A 7,117-nucleotide genomic window follows, 5' to 3' on the forward strand; every position below is an offset into this window, starting at 1 on the left:
ATGCATGTGCACCCCCTCACATCAGCCCCAGTGTGAATGCATGTGCATCCCCTTCACACCTCCACATATTCACAAGAAACAAATGAAAGAATAGACCCTTCAAAATATTGAATATATTAAAGAAAAGTAAAGAATTTAGATTAACTTAGATAAGATGAAGGGTAATTTAATAATCATCTTCAGATGCTAAAGATTTTATTAACAGATAACAGGATATATATTTATTTGTGATACAAGAAGATTTGATGACACCAAAGGTATTGCCTTAAGCACATTATAAATATACTTTAAGGTATGAATTTGTATAAGTGGCATGTTTTTGTATGTGTGTGGTTATATATTGGACACTGGAGCACTTGCAGATGATTTTTTATTTTGAGATGGGACCATCCCAGGCTGCCCTCAAACTCAGGCAGTGATTCTTTTGGGTCACCCTTATTAATATGTGGGCACATACTACCATACCCAGTTTTGATTCCCTCCTGGTAGTGACTTGAGTACATTTGTATTTTTTTAATCTAAAAAATTTCTAATATTCAAATCAAGTTATTGTACTCTGCTCCAAACATTTTTTTCTTTCTTTATAGACAGGGTCTTGCTAGGTAGTCCCAACTCACCTGGAACTAATCGTGTAGCCCAGGTTGGCTTTGACTTCGTAATCCTCTTGCCTCCTGAGTGCTGAGATGGTGGCCATGTACCACCAGTCCTTACTTACAATGATTAATGTAATAGTCTCAAATTAGCCAGATACAGTGGCTCACTCCTGAAATAGTAGCAATTGGGATGTTGAAGCAGGAGACTGCTGCTATTATAGATGAAGGCCCGCCTGTGCTTCAGAGTGAACCCGGCTCAGCACACGGAATGCAGTCAGGGGATATAACTTATTGGTAGGACACTTGCCTAGAACCTAACCACAGCAGTGGAGAAGAACAAAACCTCAAGTCAAAGGCCATTCAGATGATTGCAATAAAGGCAAATTAATTAATCAAATTAGCCACCTATATTTTAAATATTAAGAACTTTGAGAATTTATGCAAAAACCATGAAGATAGTGCTCAGGGTCTATCATAGTGGCACACACCAGACTCCCAGCACTTGGGAAGTGGAGGCATCGTGAGTTTGAGGCCAGGCTGGGCCACAAATGAGACCTTGGCTCAAAAACCTTGAAAGAAAACAAAAATGATGCTCAGACTTAAGCTCTTCCTCCAAAATATCTTTTGACTAAAGCTGTCTTGCGAGTTTATATAGTCATGCTTAGTTGAACTGAAGTTTGCTTCTTCTGGGACTATGAAGGTTAGTCCTCAGAGAGGAGGCTTTAAGGTCAGATCCAGCTCAGCTCCTCCAAGTCCTGTGTCCTAAGTGCCTGGTGTCTTCAGCAATAGGGCCTTACTTTCAACCTCTGGGAGGCAACCAAAGGCAGCAGAAAGAGCCTGTATTATTTTGGGAATCTAGGGGACTCCTCAGACCAGCAGCTTTAAAGGGGTTTCTCTGCCTGACACTTCCTTCTTTCTTAACTCCTCTAATTAGTCCTCTGTTTCGCTAGTCAGCTTTGCTTCTCCTTCTATGTCGTTTATACATAGCTGATTTTATATATCTATATAAAATCTGGGACTCATAAAGGAGAGAGAACATGATAGTCATCTTTCGACACTGCCTTAACTTGCTCAGTATGATTACCTCCAGTTGCATTCGTTTTCCAGCAAACAACATAACTTTATTCTATCTTGGAGGAAGTATTGGAGACTGAACCTAGAGCACTTTGTGTGCCAAGTTTGCATACACTACAGCTGCCACCAATGCCCTAACTTTGCTCTTTTTTATGGATAAAAAAATTCCATTATAAATATGTCACATTTTTCTTTATCAGTTTTTCAGTTGATAGACACCCAATCTAGTTTTTGTTGTCTACTTCTCATTAGAATAGTCTGAAAAGGCTTGCAGATTACTGCAGGGGTTGGGCAGTTGCATACTCTGGAGAACAGTTTTACTAATTCTCTAGCATTTTAATCTTATTTTAAATTGCCATATATGCATTTGTACATAGTAATGGGTTTTATAATCTTTAAAAAAAAAGATAACCCGCATTCTTACCATTAGTTATTCCCGTTGAGAGTTAAAGCAACCAGAGATGTCATTTAGATAATGTTAATCCTCAGCAGTGTCTGCTGTCTGACTTGTTCGTCCTCTCCCGTCAGCCTATAGCAGCCTGTATTGGGGCCGTGTGAAAGAGTGAATTGGATTGGAAGATAACACCTGTAATTGGACTTGACTGGACTATTTCTCTAAAGATTTTTCTTTTTTTTACTTTTTAAAACCTTATAATAAGTATGTTCTTTGCTGAGATTTGTTTATGAATAAAGGGATTATTGAAGTAAGTGCTGGTCTAAAAAATGCACTTGACAATATTTGGGTGCCCTTTCTAAGACTTTATTTTTAAATTTTTTAATTTTATTGCATGTGGTTGGATGCCTTGCCTTCATGTGCATCTGTGTACATTTCATGCCTGATGCTTACAGAGGCCAGAAGAGGATATTCAGTCTCACTGGAATTGGAGTTACAGATAGTTGTGAGCCCATGTGGGTGCTGGGAATTGAACTCTGGTCTTCTGGAAGAGCAGCCAGTGCTCTTAAACATTAAGCCAGTTCTCCTTCCCAAGACTTTGTTTTAAATTATATGCTAAATTATGTGCATATGTGGATGCCTTAGTTTGTGCAGTGCTATGGAGACCAGAAGAGGGCATTGGATTCCCTCAACCTGGAGTTACAGGTGAGTGTTAGTTTCCTGACTCGGGTCCAATTTTAACTGCTGAGTCATATCTCCAGCCTCTGGCCCTTTGTGAAATCACTTTCTACTACTTCTCAAAATTGGGATGCTGAAGTATTTGGATACATGATCGAAACAACTGAACCCTAGTCAATAGTTTGTCAACCACTGACAAAGAAATATTCCCTTCCAGGCAACAGCTAGTTGGTAGAATGCTTACCTAACATGTATGAAGCCCTGAAGATTTGATCTCCAGCACTGTGTAAACAAGACATGGTGTTGTGAGTTTATAATTTCAGCTCTGTAGAAGTAGGTAGAGGCAGGAAGATCAGGAGTTCAGCTAAAGAAAACTCATTTTGGGTTAAATGAGATCCTGTTGCAATTAAAAAAAAAAAAGGAGAAATACTCCCTTGTCTCTCCTCGCATATTGAGTGCCTTTATCCTGTTCCCATCTCTTCTTTAGGGATTTGCTAAATGTAAGAAATAAGTCAACACAATGTAAATTTTGTTAGTCTTTTCCTCTGTGGTTGTGTGCTCATTTGCTTTGTGGTTTATTTTCTAGGGCATTACAGTAGTGATTTTTATCAAAGTTTTGGTGTGGTTAGATTTTCTGTTGCTGACAGTTGTACTTCATTATTAAAAGAACTAAGGGCAGGAACTCAAGCCGAGACTGTAGAGAGGAAGGCTGCTTACTGGCTTGTCCCTCCTGGCTTGTTTAACCTGTTTTCTTATACGGTGCAAACCATCTGCCCAGAAGTGGCACCACCCACGATGGTCAGGGCCCTCCTACCTCAATCATTAATTTTAAAAATGCCCTGCAGTCTTACCTTCAAGCAATCTGATAAGGCATTTTCTCAATTAATGTTTTCTTCTGAGATCACTCTAGCTAGGATCAAGTTGAAAGAAAACTAACCAGGATAAACGAGTAGCAAAGTTCATAGCATTGTAGCTTGCTGTATCCTAACTACCTGCTTAGAAGCTAGTGTTGCCACTTTGTTATGTGTAGTTTGTTTTGAGTACTGGCTACTTAATTCAAGTATGAGTACCCAGTGTTTATAATCCTTTCAATGAACTATACTTCCATTTACATATTTTATATGGATTGTATCAGTACCCCACTTCTAGATTCCAAATTCCATATTAGGACATAAATTAGACTACATTAATTATATAAATAATAAGAATTATAACACATAAAACAGAAACAAAGGCTTGAGTCCTAGCTCAGTGGTAGAGCCTTTGGCTAGCATGCATGAGACTTTGGGTTTAATCCTCAACATCCCCAAACAGATAAAAAGTAGGGATTTAACAGCTTTTCCCTTCGGACCAGCCTGAGTGTAAGCTGCCTGAGCTGCTGTGGGCAGTGATCTGTTTCTGCTAGCCCACACAAGCCAAAAGAGGGCATCAGATTCCCCTGAACTGGAGTTACAGCCACCATTTGGGTGCTGGAAATGGAACCCCAGGTCCCCTGGAAGAACAGTAAGTGCTTTTAGCCACTGAGCCATTTCTCCAGATTCTTTATAGCTTTTAATAGACAGTTTGAGATTATTCAGATGTAAACAACTAAGATGTTCATGCACTTGAACTCAAGAATGGTACTTCCAAGAATCTGTCATATGGAAACATGTTCCTATGAAAAAAACTCAGAAGAAGCCCATTATAGTGTTATCAACAATAGCAAAAACTCCGACATAAATATCCAACTGAAAAGCTAGGTAAGTTGTGATGCATTGATATAAAGAAATACTGTACAATCTCTAATACTGTACAATGTTTAAGAAACAGCCTGCTCTGCTGTGACTGGAAAGATAATTCAGCATTAAATGTTCTTAGTGTTCTAAGTGAATGAGCAAGTACAGTGTTCTCTTTATGGGAGCAAAACAAAGATAAATGTATGTCATGCAATTATAGAAAAGTCTGGCAACATATGATAAAAACTGACGGGTGCTGCTTACCTCCGAGAAGATAGAGTTGAAGGGCATAGGGTGTTTTTAACTTAGCAGTGTGTGTGGGTGTGTGCATATAAGCACACATACACACATGTGCTTATATGTAATTATGGGGGAATTTTACTATTTATAGTTTTTATTATTCTTACATGTACTTTATTTTTTTCATGTATATGTGTGTTTGTGTGCATGCCATAGCATGTATGTGAAAGTCATAAAACTATTTGTGAGAGACAGGCTTCTCTATTTACCATCTGAATCATCTTGCTGGCTTATATTTTTCTATATAATTTTGGAAGTAGACAGAAAAGTATTTTATATACAGAAAGAGAGGCTAGAAAGATGGCTCAGTGGTTAAGAGCACTTCCAGAGGACTTGAGTTCAGTTCCCAGCATCCAAACTGGTCAGGACAGAACTGCCAATAACTCCATGCTGTAGGGAGCCTGATGTCCTCTGACCTCCAAGAGTACCTCCACATACATTGCATACACTCACACAGTCACACACATCATACATACATACATACATACATACATACATACATACATACAAACTCTTTTTTTTTTAAAGTTTTTTTGTTTTTGGTTTTTCGAGACAGGGTTTCTCTGTGTAGCCCTGGCTGTCCTGGAACTCACTCTGTAGACCAGGCTGGCCTCAAACTCAGAAATCCGCCTGCTTCTGCCTCCCAAGTGCTGGGATTAAAGGAGTGTGCCACCACTGCCCAGCCAGTCAAATCCCTCACCCCCCCTTTTTTTAGATAAAATTACATTTTTTATTGAAAGTGCATTTCGTTTTTTTTCATTGCATCCCAATCGCAGCACCTTTCCTCCCTCTCCCCCCAGTCCCGCCCTTACAGATCCCTCCTCCCATTGCCTTCTCCCCCTTTCCTCAGAGAATAGGAAGCCCTCTTGAGTACCACCCCACTCTGAGACATCTAGTCCCAGCAGGACTAAGCACCTCCTCACCCACTGAGTTCTAACCAGGTAGGGGAAAGGGATCTGATGACAGGGAACAGAGTCAGAGACAGCCCTGCTCCAGTTGTTGGTGGACCCACATGAAGACCAAGCTGCACATCTGCTACTAATGTAGAGGGGCCTAGGTCTAGTCCCTGCATGCTCTTTGATTGGTGGGTCAGTCTCTGTGAGCCCCAAAGGACCCAGGTTAGTTGACTCTAGGTTTTCTTGTGGTGTCCTTAACCCCTCCCGCCCCCTCAATCATGTCCTCAAGTCTTCCACAAGATTCTTCGAGTTACACCTGATGTTTGGCTGTGGGTCTCTGAATCTGTTTCCATCTGCTGCTGGATGAAGCTTCTCAGGAGACTGTTATGCTAGAATCTTGTCTGTAAGCAGAGCGGAGTATCATTTATTAGTGTCGGGTTGGCTCTCTCCCTTGGCATAGGTCTTGTCAGGCCAGCCGTTGGTTGGCTGGTTCCTCAGTCTCTGCTCTATCTTTATCCCTTGCACTTCTTGTAGGCAGGACAGTTTGGGGGTTGAAGGTTTTATGGGTGGGTTGATGTCCCCCCCTCCTTTCACTGGAAGTGCTGCCTGGCTACAGAAAGTGGCCATTTCAATCTCTGTATCCCCTGCTGGTATCTCAGGTAGGGTCACCTCATAGAATCCCTGAAAACAAATCCTTTTTAAAACCCAATACTTACAAGCTTGGTGGCACAGTCCTATAGCCTCAGCTATTTAGGAGGCTAAAACAGAAGAAACAAAAGTGCAAGGTCTGCTTATGCAACAAAAAGGTCAAGGGCACCTTAGATAACCTTGTGAGACTGTTGCAAAATATAAAAACAAAAACAAGGGCTAGAGATATTATGTAAATCCCTAGATGTAATCCCAAGTACTTTTTAAAAATTCCCTAAATAAAATCAGTAATTAAATCTTAGATACTAAGCTGAGTTTTATGGTTTAGACATTATTATTCAAGTTTATCCTTTACCAAAAATTCCTTTTCAAAATTTCTGAGACCCTCTAGGTCTTACAGTGGCCTTTTGCACTTGTGAGTTTGTCTAATCTCACACTTGTCCTTGTCTTGCCTTCCAGAGACTACTGTTCATTCCATTCAATATCAGAGGCAGAACTGAGCTGCTTTCTTTGATATCTCTCCTTTAAGGCTTTCAGCCTGGGAATTTGAATACATAGCTTACATTCTGCAAATTGGGAGAGATATGTTTGAAACACTGCAAAGAATTTGAAATGGAATGATAACCATCTCTCCTATTTATTTTCATTTTTTGATTTATGAAACATGGTCTCTCTGTGTAACCCTGGCTATCTTGGAAATCACTGTGTAGACCATAGAGATCCTCCTTCCTCTGCTTCCTGATGATGGGGGTTAAACCCATGTGGCACCACACCTGCCCCTCCTCTCCTTCCTTCCCTCCCTCCCTCCCTCCCTCCCTC

At 40.4% G+C, this 7,117-nt stretch overlaps 1 protein-coding gene across 1 annotated transcript in view; it reads left to right on the forward strand.

Moving 5' to 3' along the window:
• Positions 1-7,117, forward strand: part of Hsf5 (heat shock transcription factor 5) — a 43,441-nt gene that overhangs the window by 26,081 nt on the left and 10,243 nt on the right. The gene's annotated exons all lie outside the window — the stretch shown is intronic.

This window comes from Grammomys surdaster, unplaced genomic scaffold, assembly GCF_004785775.1.
Source record: "Grammomys surdaster isolate TR1022 unplaced genomic scaffold, NIH_TR_1.0 213, whole genome shotgun sequence".
Classification (NCBI taxonomy): Eukaryota; Metazoa; Chordata; class Mammalia; order Rodentia; family Muridae; genus Grammomys; species Grammomys surdaster.